The sequence below is a fragment of the Pteropus vampyrus genome, unplaced genomic scaffold (assembly GCF_000151845.1).
Source record: "Pteropus vampyrus isolate Shadow unplaced genomic scaffold, Pvam_2.0 Scaffold150, whole genome shotgun sequence".
Taxonomy (NCBI): Eukaryota; Metazoa; Chordata; class Mammalia; order Chiroptera; family Pteropodidae; genus Pteropus; species Pteropus vampyrus.
Genome location: NW_011888931.1, coordinates 950,684 through 972,326, shown reverse-complemented (window position 1 = coordinate 972,326; position 21,643 = coordinate 950,684). Strand labels below are relative to the sequence as shown.

The 21,643-nt window shown below is 32.3% G+C and overlaps 1 protein-coding gene across 2 annotated transcripts in view; it reads left to right on the top strand.

Annotated features, from left to right (window-relative positions):
* The window catches only part of ZEB1 (zinc finger E-box binding homeobox 1), a 170,019-nt gene that overhangs the window by 99,622 nt on the left and 48,754 nt on the right, over positions 1–21,643 (top strand). The window contains exon 1 of one of the 2 annotated variants that reach the window (XM_023536187.1): positions 17,560–17,757. The exons of the other annotated variant lie outside the window; for it this stretch is intronic. The gene's annotated coding sequence lies outside the window, so the exon portion shown is untranslated. Of the gene's footprint in view, positions 1–17,559; positions 17,758–21,643 lie in introns of those variants that run through there. 2 annotated transcript variants of the gene reach the window in all.

The window sequence follows — 21,643 nt, the reverse complement described above, 5'->3', positions numbered from 1 at the left end:
GACTTCTTTAAGAAGAAAAAATGTGTTTCAAAAACATGAATAAAGTATGGTAATAAAACTACATTCCTAACAAGAAGTACCTCAAATGGAAAAGAATTAAGTGCTCCAACCAAAATATAGGGTGCTGAATGGATAAGAAAATAAGACCCCTACATAAGTTGCATATAAAAGGCTCACTTCAAATTAAAAGACACACAAAGAGACAAAAAGAAGGGAATGGAAAATGACATTGCCTCGATGGATGTATAGGTTATTGCACTGAATGAAGTTACATAGAAAAAGACAAATATCACATGATTTCACATACATGTGTAATCTAAAGAACAAAACAAACAACAACAGAAACAAACTCATAGATATAGAGAATATTTTGAGAGCTACTAGGTGGAGGAGGGGTTCAGGAGGTGGTGAAAAAAGGGCAAAGGGATTAAGAAGTATAAAATGATAGTTACAAAATAGACATGGAGATATAAAGTGTAATATAAGGAAAATAGTTAATAATGTAATAAATACGTAAAGGGGAAGAGGGTTGTAGATTTAGTGGAGTTGGGGTGACCACTTTGTGAGTTATATAGATCTCTAATCACTATGCTATACAACTGAAACTACTATATTGTATGCCAGCTATAATTGAAAAAAAAAACTCATTGAATTGCACAATGTAGATATGAGCAACTAATTGTTATGTTTCAATAAAGCAGGCAGAGTGGGGGGAAGAAATCAAGTTAGAGAGGTAAAGGAACATAGAGGATTGTCATGGCAATGTGGTTTTGGCTATTGCATGTTGGAGCAGTGGTCAGATTAGGGAATTCAGTGGTATTCATGAAAAAAAAAAGAGTGTTTAACATGAATAGGGTATAAAACTGAAGACTCAGTATTTTGACTTTGGAAATTTATTTTTAATTTCATTGACTCAACCTGAAAATATTTCCGAAGTACAGGGACAGCCTGGTTTCATGCTACCACAGAAAGCTTTTACTAAAGTGGCAGTGACACTTAATACTTGTTAAGGTAGCTTCTGTGGACCTGTGTCCTTGTACAGGGTCTTAGGTCCTCAAAAAAGAATTTACAGTAGTGTACTCTGAAGACCCTCAGGCTAGATCTGGGAAGGCGGTAGTACCCACTAAATATGTAGTGCTAAAGCGATAGATTCCTCTGTGTTGAAACAGTTCAGTGGCCAACTGGGATGTAATCTGTGTGCTCAAAATTGAGATGCTGTGACTAAGAGAGGTGTATTGCCAAGCGCCACAGATATTGCTCCTTTCAGAGAAAAAAAAAATTCCTCCTGAACCACATATCCTTCTATTTCTTATAGGAAATTCAGCTTCACTATAATCTTATGGGACCACTGTCATCTACGTGGTCCACTGTCGACTAAAAAACATTGTTATGTGGTATATGACTGTAACTGTGCTGCCATTTGCCAAAGCACTGTGATCAAGGACACAAGCTCTGAAATCAATATTTTGAGTATAAATGCTAAATTCATCATTACTAAAGAATTTTAATGCATATGGTGGAAATAAAACCTTTTCTATTTAATTGCTATATCCCATAATTATAGTATTAATAAAGACTATTTAGTTGTAAGTTTCAGAAACTCAGCTCAACCAGTAGACATGCCAAAATGGGGGTTGGAGGATAGAGAGCATGGAATAGATTTTATTGGCTCATATAACTGAAAAGTATGACAGGTAATGGCTCCAGGTATTAATTGATCCAAGGTCTCAAACTATATCAAGACAATCTGTTTCTATCTCATATCTCTATCTGTCTGTCTGTCCGTCCATCTGTCCATCTGTCTCTTTCTCTCTGTCATTCATTCAAACTCTCTCAACCACTCCCTCAAACTCCATCTCAAACTCTTTCTCTTCATCCCCCATCTAAGATATAAAGGGCTTAGACTGTTTGTTTTAAAAATGAATGAATATGTCAGGAGTACGATACATAGAATTCGTGCGTGAGGGGAGGAGTCTGATAGGATTCTGAGGTTCTGTTTTTGATGCTCTTAGTATACAACTGCATGTTTGGAATAATTTTCTTATTTAAACTTAAAAAATGGTATTGAAATACGTTATTTAAAATTTCTTACTATGGATAACTGGAATGAATCAAGGTGAAATACTTGTAAATATATTTGTGTCTTGGGGAAACTCACTGTGTGTGTGGGACGTAGGGTCATGTGTTAATCGCTTACCGTGTATTGTTTGCTGTGCTAAGCAATTTACCTAAATTGCCTGATTCAGTCCTTAAAAGAAAACTTAGCCTTGGGTAAGAGCAACCAGCCATTGAGTGTTTGACCCATTATTTGTACTCATATCAGACTAACTCCAAAGCTTCTGTTACACTGTTAGATTATACCTTTATGGCTTCTGTTAATAAACCGCCATTAAGCAAGCCAAATACTACCTTTTAATATAGTACCTTAGATGGCTACTATTTACAAATGTTACTTGAACTTACTAAAACTTATCTTTTTTCCAGTTTATTATTTAAATAGCCATATGACTTTTATCTAAATTTCCTAATTTTGCCATGTTAAAATTTAACAAACCAATTTGACCCTTAAAATCTAATTTTTAAAAAATTTCTACCACTGCAGATGTACTATAAAATTTACCCTTAGCTACTGGTTAATGTTACTTGGAAAATAAATTGCTACATAGGCACACATACAATTTATATGGAAAATAAAATTTTGTGAAGATGTTAGCTCTTATTTATATCATAAGCCTTTGTAGTAACAGAAATATTGTTTAGAATTAACTAGCAAGACAAAATTGAATACAGTGGCTTTAGAAGCTAGCATAATATAAAGTTTACAATCTACAAAAATTGCTTCATTTGAATAGCAATTATTTTTATTTGACTTTTATTGAAGTAATAAGTTCCTGTGTTTCAACTTATGGTACACATTCATTTGCATAGAGTACGGGTGATTTCGTTAGACTCAAATCAGTACTTACTTCATACTGTATAAATAGTATATTAGTTTTATGGTTTTGCTTCTCTCACCCAAAAAGCAGATTTAAGAAGAAATACTTTCTTTTTCCAAAAAGAATCTTTAGTGGATGATGCATAGTCCTAAATTGGGAGAGGGCTTTTATATATCTACAAGTAGCTAATCTCTCACCTAGTTCCAGGTTACGTATCTTAGTTGTTGACCAGAAAAGTCCCTGGCCAGAAGCCCATATATCTCTCCTATTATTCTTCTTTCTATAAATGTGGTCTTGCATGCCAGGAAGCATTGCCTTAAAGTAAACTGGAAATGAGCAGCATTCGTTATGTTATAAATCTCTAACTGCCGTATGAGGAATAATAGAAGGCAAGTAGAGCACTACAGGCCGTGCCTAGCTTTTGGTATTCCAAAGTACTTTGCAGTTATCTTGGTAGGTAAAAATCTTAATGTGTAATTAAACAAAATTTATTTTATAAGTTAATTTTAACAAGCTTTTATAAATTCCATTCACTACTTTTAGTAGAATTGTCAAATCAAAATAACAGGTGCTGAAATTTCAGAAAGTTAGGAATCTTACAAAGCTGTATGAGAATAAAATTGTTCTGTAAACCCCAGGTGATACTAATTCATTCAAAACAAATCATTTAATTGTTTATAGATTTAATGGTACTTTATGAACATTGCCTTCAACTACATGCACAGAAGTCTGTGGAAAACTTGAAAGTTCATGATTATGAACTGTAAGACCTGTTTATTTTGGTTTTAGGTACTTTTGCTATAGCATCTTTGCCATATACATTTTTGCTGTAAACATTTTTGCCACGAAACTGGGCAGAGATAATTTTGCCATAAAAAAAATAAAATAACTGGTTAACAGTTCAGGGTTTGTTTTCTTTTGCTTCGTTTGGTTTGGTTTGGTTTGGTTTGGTTTGGTTTGGTTTGGTTTGGTTTGGTTTCATTTCTCCATTGATGAATCAGCTGCCTTCGCTTCAACAAACTTAGTGTTTTTAAGCTAGTTCTCAGTTTGGTTTCATTTCTCCATTGATGAAGTTCTCTCAGCTACTAACAGTTTTACATGATATTTAAATTTTAACTAGCCCTCATAATGGTCTACACAGTGACAAGTATATGTGGTGGTGGTGATGGTCTTAAAATAGTTAACATTTCTTCCAGACGATGATTTGCTCTAAGAGTTGGTTTTCAAACACACTATCTTGGGAGGAGAAAGAGATGCCAAGGGCCTTCTTTGAAGGTACAGAATTGAATCCACATCTCCTACAGAATGAAGACAAGTGCTTAGGTACAGTCCACAAAATAAAATTAGTTATTTGTGTAGTATTGCCATGAATATACACACATCTGAACGAAGTCTTTTTAGTTTTGTTTATTACTCATTTTTTCATGTTTCATTATGTCCGTTTTAATGTCCCTCTTATTTGTCATAATTTTATCTTTTTTTACAGCAAAATTGACTTATGACCGATTAGTTATGTGGTGATAATGTTTCAGCATTAATGCTTGGAGCAAAAATGTCTGTAGCAAAGATGTTTACAGTAAAAATACCAGATAAGATTTAGTTTAACCAATAACTATTAAAAAGAAAGATTTTTAAATCCTTATTATGGAAATGCTAAGTTAAAAAAAAATTGACTGTTTACAAAGTAGCTTATTATAAATGCATAAAAATAAAAAGTTGAGACCCAGTGTTTGTAAATTTGGACAGAAATATATTGAAATATGAAAAATAAACATAATCACATGATGCCTGTCATGTAAAACCTTCAACAAATATTTATTGATTTAATAAATATTCAGTTTAACAGGTATCTTATTTGCAGCATCTTTATTTTTAGTATTGTATATGTGTAAGGCATTTTATGGGATACAGTATCATACCATATATACATAACAATATCATGTCATGTATGCATATGTATAGATATCAGTGTTCTAGTCCCTGCCCTCAAAAGGCATATGTTCTTTTTAAAGACTTAAAACAAGTATAATAAAGTACTGAAAAAATTATACTAGTGACATTTAGTAAAATACTAATTAACTTCTAGACCAGCACTCTCCAGAACTTTCTATGATGGTAGAAATGTTCTATGTCTATTCTGTCTAAGAGCCACTAGCCACATGTAGTTATTGAGCTCTTCAAATATGTCTAGTATTAATGAGGACCTGAACTTTATAATTTTAACACAGATGTGAATAGGTATATGCGATTTATTAGCTACCTTATAAATAGTACAATTCTCAAAATTTTTTTATCTCAGGATCTCTTAAAATATTTACTAATTGATTCTTAATAATAATAAAGCACCTGGATTCTCATATCTGCTCTGCATTCAATCTTTAATTTCTTTTAGTTGAAGTATGTTAAACTAGCCTCACACATATATGTATGTAGTTGGAATTAGCCTTTTCAGATAATTAGGTATTTTTTGATTACTATACCAAAACTGATTAAGAAGCAGGTCTTAAAGTTTAGTTGCAGTGTGGAATATGAAATCATATAATGAATTTCATAGTCTGTTACATTAAAATTCATTGGTCTATCTTGAACTTCAAGTGGATCTTTTACCCACTCATAAATTTGTAACATTATGCATTAGTCATTGGAATATATTGGTTCACTGAGTTGTATAGATTTTCCAAACATTGACACATTTAATTTTACCATATCTAGAAAAGTCTTTAAAATTGGGAAGCTATGAAACTCATGGTGGCACTTACATGTTTTCCAAAGTTCTGATTTACACCTGAAAGATCAAATTTTATCATTGGCAACAAATTGGTCTTTTGTTTTCTTTGAAGTGAAAGGCTTACTTGGTTTATGTTTAAAAAATATCTGCAAAATACCCAAGTCTGAAAAACCATACTTGTTCTTTCAAGTAAAACTTGTATATCATGAAAAAAGCAGCTAGTTCAGCTGGCAACTCAAAACAGTTGCATGCTTTGATATCCAGCAGAAGTGTTTTATGTGCACATCCCATTTTGTCACAAAGAATATTAGAAAGACTATACTAAAGGGTCAAGATTTTTACTGCATCAGGGCATTCTTAAGTGAAATTGGCAGTTTTTTTAATTGAAATGAGTGGCAGTGAAGAATGAAAGGATACAGTTTGTTACCACTGTCTTGAATTGTGCTAAGTAAGGCACCAAGAGTTATACCCACCATTGCCTTTACAACAGTGCAAATGTCAACAGAGTGAAATATGCAAATAATATAACACTTTAGTATTATTATAAAAGTGCTTTTGACCTTGTTGGTATAGATAATAAAAAAGGAGAGGCATTGCCGTTAGCTAGAATAAGTTGAATGCTTCACAGTAGAGATCAGTGTAATATGTATGCTTTGCTTTTTTCTTTTACCTGCTTTTGTTCTATAAAAATAAAAATAAGCAGGAAAGCATTTAACATGTTAAAAATTGTTTAACTATGTTTGTTTGTATTTTACTTTTAATCATTCGTCCATTTAACAAGTATTTATTGAGTGCCTACTTTGCATGTTATTTTTATTGTTGAAAATAGGAAATACAATGTTTATGATAATTATGAGAATAAAAGCATCTATGCCCCTGCTATTTATAGAGCACTTACTTGGTGCTAGGTACTGTGTTTATGTGCTTTTAAATGCATTAATTTAATCTCTATGGCAACCTCAGGAAGTAGATTTTTATAGAAAATCCATGGGATTTTGTGCCATGTTCACAATTTCTTGTCTAACTAGACAAATTACTTAGCTTCTCTGCATCTCAAGTGTGAAATATGGGGCTGGAACTTATCTTCAGACCCTTTCAGATTTAAAGTTCATTAACATGCATTTTACAGCAGGGTAATCCTTTATTGTCACATTGTAAGAATACTTCACACTGTATTAGGAAGCCATGAAAACAACCACAAAATCATTAATATAAACTTTTTGAAATCTTGTAATGTCCTTTTTCACATTAAAATTCATTGATTCGACACATTTTTCACAGCATTTAATTATTTATTGATATATTATTAGAACACTTCATACTTGGCCAAAGACCTAATAATAAGCATGTAAACATAATGAAAAAATCATGGTATATGGGCACCTTTGCAGATACATAAAAAATTATATAGGAGCACAAAGGTTAGACCAAGAGTCAGGAAAAGTCAAGAAGAGCATCACCCAAGCAGTCGTATTTTATTTGTTCATTAATTCAACAAGGATCACAAGGTCCTTCAACAGACCCTGCGATGCTTGAAACATAGACTACTGGAGTTAACAAGACAATGTCCTTGCTCTCATGGAGCTTACTTTTTAGTAGAGAAGTATGATAGGTAGAATAATGGCCTCCCAAATATGTTCATTTCCTAATCTCCAGAACCTGCGAATATGCTTTATGTTTTAAAAAGATCATTCTGGCTACTATGTAGTAAATGGAGACAAGGGACCAGTGAGGTAGATATTGTAGTTATCTAGAGGAGGGGAGATGATGGTTTGAGTAGAGTGGTGACATGGAGATGGGAGAGGTATAACTAACAGAATTTGGCAACAGAAGAGAAAGGGCAGAGGAAGCATGAAAGTACAGTGATGTCCAGGGAATAGAATATATTGAGCAGAATGGTAAAAGGTAAAATAAAAAGGTAATTAAGGCCATGCATTGGAGTTTGAAATTCATGGTACGCAAAGCCACCAGAATTTTAAATCAAGAGAGTAAAACAATCTCTGAACTGAAGTTTTGTAGTTCCGTGTCCTCCATTGTGGTTCTGTTGTAAAGATGAACAATAAAGATACTTTAAACTTCATTTTCTTAGATTCTGAGTTCAGAAAGATTTGATTAAGTACTTGTAAATGAAGCGTTTAATAATTCATTGTGAACCTCTATTTCGTTTGTTTGTTTAAGGATTTTTTACTCAGTAGTTCTAATATTCTGCTTGCTTTGGAAAGGCAGTATATTCAGAGTATGGTCTCCAGAGCCACATGGCTTTGGTTGGATACTGGCTACAGTACTAACTAGTCTACCTTTGTAAAGTTATGTAAGCCCTCTGTCTCAGTTTCCTTAACTATAAAATGAGAATAACAGTAATTCTTCATGTGGCTCCTGTAAAGATTAACTAATTCATAACTGAAAAACAACTACAGATAAAACACTGAATACTTAGTAAGAACTTCATTGTACATGGTTGGGCAGGGTCTAAAACTACGTAAGTGGCACTGATTGGTTTGACTTTTCTTTTTATCAGCAGTAGACATTCAATAGGTCATAATTTCTCTAAAATATTTTGGAAATACTCCTTCTTCTGCTTGTTTCTGTATATGATATTAAAGTTTCCATTTATGTGTGTTTTCCCCAGAATGTCCACTTCTTTCATCACTAAGAACATTTACTTTCTAAGATAAAATTTACATGAAAATGTAAGTGTGGTGATTTCAGATGACCTTCTAGTTTACTAGATATTATTTATTTTCTGAATAAATTCTGTCCAAAGATCATTACCATTCCAACTGCTTCTTAGATAAATCGGGTAAAACAAACACTAAGAATTCTTTAGTACTGCTATTCAAATCCATTTAACTTCTCAACAACATATTTCAAATTGAAAAACCAAAGTATTCCAAATTTTCTTTCTGTGATGCATTAGCAATGTATAAAATAGAGATTATATATAATGAGATAGGGAATCTTATAGTATTTACTTTCTGCATAACTTAGCATTTAATTATTTACTGTCACAGTTCGCTCTAGAATATTTAATCTATATCACTCATGTTTTATAAATATTGCATAAGAAGCAGAGATTATAGATATATATCTTTATTCCCCTACCTTCTGGAGCACTTAGTTCAAAGGAACGAAATTTTTCATTCTAATTTGATAATTCACAAGCTTGTAACATGTAACATTTAGAAAGTCTCAGTAAAACTAAATTCTAGTTACTTATGAATTGTGTTTAATGTTCATTAAGAAATAAACTCCTATTTTATTAGTATGATCCTTGTTTTTCCATGTCTGGACTCAGAATGATTATCCCTGTATTGAAATTTGGCCTTCAGGCAAGCTTCCAAAGAGCAGGTCCCCTAGTTAGGTACCATGAAGCCACGTTTGGGTTTTTGTATTCTGTTGCCCTTCTGGAAACAAGAGAGGGCCAGTCCTTAGGGGTTCATGACCTGTTTCTTTTCACTTCTCCTATATTTTTCTTTCCCGTTGTGAACTCTGGTGTCCAGCACATGGCCGCAGTTTTAAATAATACACACTGTATTTCTAGCTTAAAGGAATCTGAAAAATCCAAGTGAAAGGAATTAGAATAAATTTTGTATCCTCATCCTTTATCTTATTTTTCATAACCAGTTCAGCTACAAATAGTGAGTCTCAAAACCAGTCAAGGAAAAAGTGCCCTCTGAGATTGAGAAATAAAAAAAATATTTCTTAAAACTGACTCTAGGAAGCCAAAGTTTGGAAGCAGGGAGACTTGGTCAGAGCCAGTTACAATATTCTGGGTGAGAGATGATGGTAGCTTAGAGCAGGGAGGTGTAGTGGTGGGGAGTTAGTCGTAAGTGGTCAAATGTTGAATAAATTTTAAGGTATTTTTCTCTAGATTAGATGTGGAGGATGAGAGGGTGGGGAAAGGAGTCAAAACTGACACCAAGATATTTTTGGTATGTGTAACAAGAAGAATAGACTTGCCATTTACTAAAATGGAAAAGACTGAGAGGATCCAGAGTTGGATTTTGGATATGGCAAGTTTGCCTGTTAGACATCCAAGTGGAGGTGTCAGGTAGGCAATTGGTTATACAGGTGTGGACTTCAGAGGAGAAATTTGGGCTGAGATATAAAGCAAGGAGTCATCAAATGGTATTTAGAGCCATGAGACAGATTGAGGTCTAGAGATGGAGGGAAGAAAAAAAAAAGCAGCAGTCATTGAGTTAAGAAAACCAAGAGAGTCAAGAGATTATTTTGAAAAGGTGAAACTGGTAGATTATGTCAAATGCTGCTAGTAAGTCAAATAAGATGAGGACTGTCAATTGCCATTGGATTTAACAATGTAAAGGTCCTTCACAATCATGACAAAAACAGTTTTGTGACTGAAATGGGTTTAAGAGAGAATGGGAAGAAACAAATGGGAGAGAAGTGTAGGCAAATGTTTGAAGAAGCTTTGCAGTAAAGGAGAACTGAGGTATAGAATTTGGAAAAGTGAGGTTTAACCAGGATAGGGTTTAGCCAGAATAGGGGTTTTGAGGTCAGAGTAAGGCAAGAGAGTTGAGAGTCTATGTAAAAGGTGGTGATATTATAATGATAAAGGATTAAAGTCAGTTTTTTTTTAGTGAAGTTGAGCTTCTCATTACATGTTTATTGGCCATTTATGTTTTTTGTATGTGAGTTGCCTTTTTTGCATATTTCTACTGGGTGGGTTATCTTTTTTCATGGATATTTAAGAATTCTCTGTATGATAAAGAATCAGCCTTTGTTAACATATACTGCAAATATTTTTCACAGTTTGTCATTTGTCTTTAACTTTATTATTTTCTATATATAATCATGGCATGTTTATAACACCCTTCCTTATTTCAAGACTTCAATTACTTTTATGGTTTTATTATTTTGTAATTAAAACCTTTGATTTATGTAAATTTCATTTAGGTTAAAGTTGCAAGGTAGGAATCTGATTAGCAAGACTTCCATGCAGGTTCTACTTCTAGATTCTGTTCAAGTCCTTTGATTGTCTGCCTGTAAATCTGTTCCCATTTCTATCGTTTTGAAATACATTTTCTATCTGTTATGGCTAATCCATGTTCTCCTATTATGACCATTACTATGACCATTATTTTTCTGAGTTTTCTTGAATATTTTTGCATTTGTTTTCCCAGAAAATAATACTAACAGTATGTATTGAGCACTTATAACAGTACTGTATTAAGTTTTTTGCGTATAGAAGTATTATCATTATGATAACCCTATTAGGGACATACTATTGTTATCCCCATCTTAGAGATGAGGAGAGAGAGCATGAGATTAAGTAACATGCCCAAGGTGATATGGCTAGTAAGTAGGGAAGCTGTAATTTGAACCAGGCAATCTGGCTCCAGAGAGCCTTACCTCTCCTTATTAGAATCATTTAGTGTAAATCATTAGATTTAGAATCTAAAGTCTTATATTAGAATTTGGATCAGAATTGCATTGAATTTATAGATTATTTTATTTAGAACTGATATCTTTACAATATGAAATAATTCTATCTTAAGAGAAGGTGTATGTCTTCGTTTATTCAAATCTTTTATGACCTTAAATGCTAGATTTTTCTTTATATAGATTTTCTATGTTTCTTTTTTTGCCTTTATGTGTTACTTTTGAGTTGTTATTCTAATAGAATTTTTTATGTTTTTAGTATAAAAACATAAAAAAATTTATGTTGGTTTATTGGAAAGCTATTTTTTGTTAAATTCATAATTAGTTAGTTACCACACTTTCTAATTGCTAATAGATTTTTAGTAAGTTTTCTTGAATTTCCAGAAACATCATCTGATCACCTACAAATAATAATTTTGCTTTCTCTTTTCCAATATTTGTGCTTTTTCTTTTGTTCTTTTTAAAAGTTAGATCATTCCTTTGGAATAGTGTTAACTAATGATAACAGTAGACATCTGTCTTATAAATGCCTCTGATACATAATAATTTATCATTGTAGTGACTTTAGCTTTTTTTTATAAAAGTATTAGGAATAGCAAATTTTATCAAAAGCTTTTCAGTGTCTCTAGAAATCATGTTGTTTTCTTTTACTATGTTAATATAATGATCTCTCATATATTTTCCTAGTGGTGAATAGTGCTTGCTTTATTCTTTTAATGTACTACCAGATTTAATATTTTATTTAGGATTTTTACATCAGTGATCACCAGTGAGACTGAATTTATGAGTGTGTGTGCATGTGCGTGCTTTTTCTCAGATTTTACTTTACTATTGTTATGCTGGCTTCATAGAAAGAAATTAGGTTTTTTCAATTCTCTCTCTCTTTAAAAAGCAACAGAATTATCAGTCCTTTGAAGATCTGAAGAAATTCACCTGGGAAAACATTTGGCACTTTGGAGTGGTTAACTGTTTGAAAGCTTCCTAAATGTAGTCTGTGGTCTCTACATTTGTCATCTCTTCTATAATATAGTAAATGTAGTCATAATCATTTATAATCATTTTCCTAGAAAGTTATTTCATCCAGGTTTTCAAATTTATCTGCTTAGATTTTGTGCAAAATATAAAGTAAGTCTCTCATTTCTTTTGTAGTTATCTTTCTCTATTTGCATTTTAATATTAAATATTTGTGCTTCTCATTTTTTTTCTAGGATTAAGTGGGCTAGCAATTTTATCTGTTTCATTGATTCTCTAAAGATCTGGCTGTCAGATTGATTAATTAATAATTGACTTCTCTACTTTGACTCAACTTCTGCATTTGTGTTTTTAATCTCATCTTCACACTTTACTTGAGTATTGTCTTACTGCCTGTATTCTGTAAGTAACAAGGAATATAAATTAAAAAGCATCTTTTTAAAATGTAGATTTTACCTATGAAGGAAATAGTTATTGATAATTTAATGTGAATTATCTCAGTCCAGATACTTTCCTCACACACATGAAAGAACCACCTGTTTCTAGGACTGAATTTAATCTGCTGAAAACTTTTAACTGTTTAACCGTTTCATCTATCTCTTAGTGAGTTATACTAGCACTAGCTGAAATTAATTCATGGAGCAAGTGAGAGTTTTGATAAGGCAGGGAAAGTGGAATGTAATTTGGGATGGCTCTTGTTAGAGGCATAGAGACAGAAGACCTGTGGAGAATGGGGGAATGGCCAGAACAAGAACTGAGAGAATACCAGAGACAAATCTCATGACTACTTAGTAATTTTTGTATAATGAGAGAGGGGAGAAAATAAGAACTAAGAATCTGCATGATGGCAACCATCTTCCCTGCATTTGCCTATCAGTTTTCATTCTATTAATAGCTTGTATCTGAAGGCATTAAAAACCACCAACCCTTTTACAGAGTAAGTTAAGAGTATTTCAAAAATGTAAAAAGAGGCTATGATTATTGTTCAATTTAATAGACACTCTAGATTAAGAAAGATAAGGATAAAGGGGGTAAAATATATGGTAACAGAAGGAAATTTAACTTTGGGTGGTAAACACACAATGCAAATATATATGACGTATTATTTATTGAATTGTATACTTGAAACCTGTATAATTTTATGAACCAATGTCACCCCAAAGGAAAAAGATTTTACCTAGAGAGGGATTTAAAAACTTCCTCCAAAATTTGCTACTGTTAGTAGTCATTAAAACTTAACATGTACATAATGCTCAGAGCACTCTAAAAATCATTATGATGCCTATTTTTAAAGGACTTAAGTTAAAACTTGATAATATGTACATTGTATATTATTACATTACATGTTACATTAAATATGCATATTATTACATCATAATCTTTATTATATAGTAAAATACATATAGATAGTAAGTTAATATTGTATATAAATTAGGTCAAAAGCCAGATTAACAAATATTTATAGTGGATACTGAGTGTACTATTTGTGGACAATATACACTCCTCTTTCCTGGAGTAACATTATTTGTAGAAGTTTTCTCTAACCCTATTAATTGTCAAATGACTTCTTTCCATTTCGTGTGCTAATTTACAAGTTTATCTAGTTAACACTTTATTTTCCTGAATTATCAGTAACACTTAAGTATACTGACTTATTTCTTCACTAGGAAAAGAAAAAGTGTGGCCCCACATTCAATTCAGTTCAGCAAATAATTCTGTACCTACTATGTGGAAGACAGTTTGCCAGGCACTGTGTTTAAGATAAGAAAAATATATTGTGATATTATTTTTGTCCCAGCTGATGTTAAAGAATAATGGAAATACTTGTATAGTACCTCCACCTCTATCTTTATACTTCAGAACATTTGTGCCTAAATTGTGTTAATTCTCAGCATGGTGCGAAAATACACAAAATATTCTATTTAATCGAACTATAATCTGTTATTCTGGAGAACGTGACTCAAAGTGTACTTGTTTTCTAAGTGTTTCTTAAATTATGACAGTAGGTTAATCTGACTTATATGGAACAATTAGTTAGAAATAGTCTGTTAATTTTTAAGGATCAGTCTTATGTCTTTTCCTAAAAGAGATTTTATCATTCTTTTCTGCCATGCAGACAAGTGTGTGTTTGGGAGTTTGGTAGGAATGAGTGAAACATAGTTAAGCATGTATTAATGACATGATGTAAGCAGAACTTCCTCCTCTGGAAAGAAAAAAAGCCTTTGTGCACCTGAAAATATGTTGAAAGATGGCCTTAGCCTGCAGCTTTAATCAACACGTGCCACAGTTGTCACTTGACAGGAATGGAAGACCTGAGAGTTAAATCTGTCCCCTCCTGCTTTGCTCCCTCCCTCAGTCTCTTCCCTTATGCAGGCTTAATTTGCCATTCCGAGCTACAGTAAACTGTGTGTCGTGGGGTTCCCTGTTTATAAAGCATTTAAACGATCTTACTTTTATCTTAATGACTGCAGTTGAGACTGTATTACTCTTTTTTGAACCCTATTCATCTAACTCTTTTGTTATAATCGTATATTATTTAACAAACAGATGTTTACATGGGAGTTTAATTTGTGCTGTTGATATGGTGCTGTGTGCAATCAACTGCAAAAGTAATATGCTACATGAAAGTCTTTTAAAGTTTCATTAACTATAATGATGATGTTACCCCATGGTATAGTTTGTTTTATTATTATGAGATTCTAATGGTTAAATTCTTTAGTCATTTGAAAATGTTTTCAGTAGCAAATTGTTAACTATTGAATTCCAGAGCCCCAGGATAGGCTAGACACAAAATGCAAGTTTAGGAATATTTATCATTAGTGCAACAATTTTCAGCTGGGAAGCTATATACACAGCAGTTAAAGAATATGGACTATGGAGTCAAGCTCCAAATACTCCAGATGTACATGTGTTAAATATACAATCTAGGGTCAAAGAACCTACAGTTGACAAAATTGATAATGATAAAGCTAAATTACAGTATTATATCATTAAAAGGCAAGAAGAGCACCAATATAAAACCATGGGGCAACTCAACTCAAGATACTGAAGAAGCAATAAAACCTCCCTTCACCAAATAGTAGGAATTTCAGCTCTCTATGCATGCTTAAGCATAATGAGAGCTTTACAATGAGCCAGTTTAGTGGCCAGATCTAGTGGACTAAAGAATTGAGTAATTCTCAGTAATCACTAGATGTGTTCTAATTTTAGCATGTAGCTTATAAGTGACTATGCACCATACCAACTTTAAATGCTTTTAGTAAGTCATCTAGTAGGTTACTAATAAGGGGCCCTTGAACATAAAAATGCCGGTTAATAGCATTGTGCATTATTTGCCAGTAAGAGTCTTCATTCAGAAAAAAATATGTATGTACATACACACATGCACACATTTTGCATCTTACTCTCAGTTAAAGGCTCATCAGGAAACCTTTGTTCCAGCTGTGGACCATCCTTTGAGAATTCCTTTACCCATACACACAATTTTACAATTGACTCTGCTCATAGTGTGGCTGGCATACATGTTTCCAGACATACCTACTTAGTAGGTTTTTCCTTTGACTTAGCATCTCCCCTGCTAATGTAGCTGATAAATGTATTTACAAAATGGCCAAAGATTATAAGAAAATTTACTGTAACATTGTTAATGCTTAAACACTAAAAAGAAACCAAATTGTATCAGTAGGTGATTGGTTAAATTATATCTGTACAATGAAAGATGTGTAGCCATAAGAGAAAAGTTATTAAGCTCTACATATACTCACATAGAAAATTTTCCAAGATATGTTTTTAAGTGGCAAAAAACTAAGTGGCAAAGCAGTATAATGTGTTCCCATATGTGTGTATTTAGGCCTACTTATATTTACATATAGGATTTATATTAAATATAAGATACATATGTATATAAGGTGAGGTCCGTGTTATAATGAAATAGGATAAGATATGTAAAATGATTAGTATAATGCTACCTAGTGCATAAATTAATTAGTAAAATTTGCTGTTATTGCTACCTTTAAAGAGATAGTTGAGGAAAGATAAACTCAGAGGAGAGGGGCTTTTACTAATTTTACATGTTTTGTATGGTCTGAACATTTATTACTTTTATAATAAAATTAGAAAATGATTTGCTCTTGGGAAAATATCTGATATGATGTATTCACACACTAAATATTAATGACACAAGACTATATTTTTCTTATAACATGAGATATTGAAGAATTTCTAATGTGAGCAAAAGGGTGACTCTAGTACTCTTTAGATAGAGGGGGTCTTTCCACCATTTGTAAGAACAATTTTGGAGATTCTTGGTTATTTGTATTCACCTTGACATATACATCTGTACCTTTGATTGTATTTCTTCTTTCATGTTCTTAGGGCTGGGTGTGTGTATTTATATGGGAAGGGGAATGTATATGCATATCATTTAAACATTTAGGTGATTAACTTCTTTCAAGGATGGTTGAAAAATTCAAGGAAGAAATGGAAAAAATAACTGGAAGTAATCATTGCTTAGTTATTTAAACAAAGCAAAGCTTCCTTTTTCCCCCCTTCCTCTTAGTCTTACCTTAGCAAGTAAGAATCACCCTGCAAACAGTTGTAAAGAGGTATTCTAGTGACCATACCCAGTCAAGTACTAAATAAAGTATCTTTTGGAGTGATTATTACAAGAACTCTGAAGGAAAAGTATTGGTTATATTATATCATTTTTAGAGAATTTTTTTTCTCAACTGTTACTCATGGTTCTATGAGGTGTAGTCATCCAGAATAATTATATACCTTTAAAATGCTGATATTAAATTTTATTGAAATTTATTAAAATTATGGAAAGGGTGCCCATTTGAAAACTTCAGAATGTCAATTATTTTCTTCAGAAAGACAGACTTACATATAAACATTACTTAAATCATGCCTTAATTATGTAGAAACTTGGATAAATTGGTTGATTCTAAAGTCAGAATTAATATGAAATACATGGGTTTAATTGACAACTTGAAAATACTTTTTTATGATAAATTTAATGATAGATATATTGCTATCTTATTAAGAAAGATAAACTATTTTCTTAAAATTTAATGCTTTAAAGATTTGAAGCATAATTATACATAAGCAGTATCACACAGAATAAGCTCTTTGTGATTGGAAAAGATGTTTAATGCAGTGTATAAGAGCACAGAATATGGAATCAGACTGCTAGGGTTCAAATCCTGGCCCTGCTGTTTCCTCATTGTATGATCTTCAACAAGTTACTTACCTTCCCTGTGTCTTGGTTTCCTCTTCTGTAAAACAGGGATATAAGTAGTAAATAGAAGATAGATACTCTGTTTTATAGGTTGATGTAAGAATTAAATGAGTTACTATTTATAAAACACTTGTACATATAATATTTAATAAGTGTAGCTACTAAAAGCAATATTACTGAATCACAATCTGTTTTAAGTACTTTTAAAAATTTATTTTCAATGAAATATAAAAACTGATTTTTACTCATTGGTTTTGATTATTTGTTTCTTATTTGTATTACAGTTACAAATTATAATACTGTGGTAGAAACAAATTCTGATTCAGATGATGAAGACAAACTCCATATTGTGGAAGAAGAAAGTATTACAGATGCAGCAGACTGTGAAGGCGGTGTGCCAGAAGACGACCTGCCAGCAGACCAAACAGCGTTACCAGGGAGCAGCGAAAGGGAAGGGAATGCCAAGAGCTGCTGGGAGGATGGCAAGTTTAATTTTTTTAATAATATTCTATTCTCTTGATTATTTTTGTAAAAAAATGTATTAACTATAAAGATAAATTGAATGAAATTTTTTAAATGAACTTGTAAATTTATTTGTCTGTTAATCAATAGAAGGTAACCTTCTGTTTACCAAAAAGTAGATTATGAAGTAGAATAATAAAGTTATTTTGACCATATGTACAATGCATAGATGCTGAATTGAATTCTAGTGTTTTTTTTAAAGAATCAGGCTTTCCATATACTGTTGATAAAATTGGACCTATCTTTAATTTCATATTATGACCTCAAATGAAGAATCTACTTAGAAACCAACAAATTATATTTTGGTACAGTAAAATTACAGTGATTTAATGTGCAAAAATCCCAAACAGATAAATCATTGGAGTATTTTTAGTGTTCATAAGCCAACTTGCTTCCCTCCGTTCCTCAATCCCTCCCTCTCTCCCAGACATATAAATATATGTATATATTTGACATCTACATCTAAGAAAGGAGAAGTCCTAGAAGAGTTTCTAAGTGAAATAGTGCTGGTCTTTAGTTGTAAAGCATCAGTAGAGGTTAATTAGGTAAAGGACAGGGAATAGAAGGTGCTTCAAACAGAAGACACAATGAGATCAGAGAAGTAAAGGGAAAGAATTGAAAGGGCATGGCGGGCTATGTCTGGGAAGTTGAATTTACTCCTGGAAGCTATGAGAATAACATCATTGATACATACTTTAGAAATAAGTCTGGTAGCAATATGGAAAATGATTTAGTGGGGGGAGTCTAGAGGCAAGAGGCTGTAATAATTCAGGCAGTGTTAAGGGTTTTAGAACTAAAGTAGCCCTTGGTATTGCAATAAAAGAGAGAGATTTGACAGCAATGTAGGAGGTGGAACATACAGATTTGGTTGATTTTATGTGGAAGGTAACTGAGGAGGAAGGACTGCTGTAACTCTCAGACTTCTGGAAAATAGAATCCAGAGAAGTTAATTCTGCTTATTTATTATCACAACTGGTTAATGGCAGAGCTGTTACCCTGTTAAACTTTAATACTGAGCTCAAAACTTTTGGGAGCAAGGATTTCTTATGGTGTTTCCTATCTGTGTATTAAATTGATCCATCAGTGTAGTTGATCCAGTCTTAATATGGAAGCGAGAAGGAGATTACTTGTCTGGAAAAGAAGGAGATTAGGAGAATGGGATAGATGGAGGTAAAAAAGAAGATTAAAAATCAAGGAAGAGGTTCTGTTTCTGAAAATATGTTGGGATAGATTGTTTTGACTCTCACTGAAAATAAGTAATTATGTTAGATTTATAAAATAAGTAAGTAAGTAAATAAATAAATAAATAAGTCTTCTTGAAAGTTTTAAAGCGCTCAGTAGGTAGTAAGACAACAGATCGAAGTCCAAGTGAAGAGGGAACCCACAGAGGTAAGCAAAGGAGACTTTGGCTTTAAGGGCATTTGCCTAACCAAGGTAATGAAAAATGTGGTTTTCAAGCCTCTGTGAAGAAACAAAGCCTTGAGCCACCTAACAGTGTAATTTTTTAAAATTAATTAATTATTTTTAATTAAAGAAATTATTTCATTTTTTCCCATCTACCTCCCCCCTACCCTCTGGTAACCACTAGTCCATGTCCATGAGTCTCTGTTTGTTCTGTTCCTTTGTTGCTTGTAGGTTTATATCCCACATATAAGTGATATCATGTGATTTTCAACTTTTTCTGTCTGGCGTATTTCGCTTAGCATGATTATCTCAAGGTCCATCCATGTTGTCGCAAATGGCAGTATTTCATCTCTTCTTATGGCTATAGAAGTCTCTCAAATAACTTAGCTAGAAGACAGCAACACAGGTGAGAATTGCCAGAAACAAAAGGAAGAAGAAGACTTTTAATTATTAGAGTTATCTGATACAGATTATAAAATGACTGTCATGTTTAAGGAAAAACTGGACAAACTTGAAATGATCTGCTCTGATAGAATAAAATATAAGCAACACATTTTAAGAAGAAACAAATGGAACTTCTAAAAATGAAAAAATAAAATAATAGTAATTCAAATTCAAAGGATAGATTTAATAGCAAAGTAAACAGAATCAAAGAAAGAATTAATGAATTGAGATATAAGGGAAAATTATGTTAAATGCCACTCAGAGAGATAGAGATAGAAAAATAAGTAGAACAGCATAAGAGACATGAGGGATAGAGGGTCCAATATATGTCTTAATTCTAGGAGAAGAGAGAATAGGGAAGCAGCAATATGAGATAATGGCCGAGAATTTTTTCAGAATCGATGGATACCAGGCCACAAATCAAGAAGCCCAACAAATCTCAAGAAGGATAAATAAATCTACCCCCAGGCACTTTATGGTGAAATTGCAGAACATTCAAGACAAAAATAGAAAACTCTTAAATCTAAAAAAAGTCAGATTATGTTTGAGAGAGTAGCAATTAGACTGACAGCTAAATTCTCAGGAACAACAATGGAAACCAGACATAGTAAAATGATGTCTGCCAATACAGAATTCTATACTTAGCAAAAAATATCTTTTAAGAAAGGAGATGCAATAAGGCAGTTATTTCAGACAGGTTTCAGGCAATGGAAACAGAAAATGTGTTATCATTAGACCCTTACTAAAAAATGTAATTTAGGCATGAGGAAAGAAATCTTTGATAGAAGGTCTGAGATGTAAAAAGAGCAGAGAAAGTGACAAATATATAGTAAAGATAAACACATAATATTTCCCATGAAAATACTAACCCAAAAAGCATGTACAGCTAAAATTAATTTCTCATGTCAATAAAGAAACCATAGTGAAAATGAAGACATATTTTGAACTGAATGATAAAAATATTACATTTAAAAGTTTGTAGGATGTGATTAAAATTCATAGAACTGTACACCAAAAGAGAAAACAATATATTTTTCTGTATAATTTATATATGTTTGTGTATGTATGTATTTTTTCTTTCCTACAAAGAAAATTCTTGCCCAGATGGCACCACTGGTACGTTCTCTACATATTCAAGGAGCTAATAATTCCAATTTTAGACAGCTCTTCCAAAGACTAATATAAGAGGGAAGATTCCCCAACTTTTTAAACGAGGCTGCCATAATCTTGATACCAAACCAGAAAGCATAAGAAAAGAAAATTATAGACTCATTCAGAACACAGGTACAAAAATCCCCAACGAAAAACATTAGCTCTACATTATAATGTATGTACATGTGTGGAATGCAAAGTCAGAATAACATCTAAACCAATTTAAAAAATACCACTTTAACAAACTTAAAGAGAACAATCAAATATTCATTCTCAGTAGACACAAAAAATGTTTAGTAAAATTTAGTACGTATGATAACATCAAAGCTAGCAAACCAGAAATAAAAGGATACCTCATTTATCTAATAAAATGTGTCTATGTAAAGTTTATCACAGACATCATACTTAATGATAAAATGCAAAAAATATTTTCTGTGCAATCAGGAACAAAGCATGTGTAAACAGAAATGAAATGATAAAAGAAATCCTGGAACATCAGGAAGGAAGAAAAGCCCTCCATTTAAAGATATATTCCTTTCATAAATAAACTACATTTCTAAACTTATATAAAGTGCTAATTCTAGGTTTTTCCTCACCTAACTTAAAAAAGAAAATTAAAGGTTTATATGTGCCGCACCATGTTCATAACAATCTTGCCTGATCAAGTAGAAAAAAAACAATAAACACAAAATTGTTTCTTTGATAAGAAATTTTGACCAAAGTAAAAAATCAGTATCAGCTACTGAAAACCATACGAAAAGAGAATTCTAGCATTCCACCAGGTAAAAAATACTTTCCCATTGCTAGAATTTAAAATGTCTTTGAGAAAATGTGCACAGAAGACGA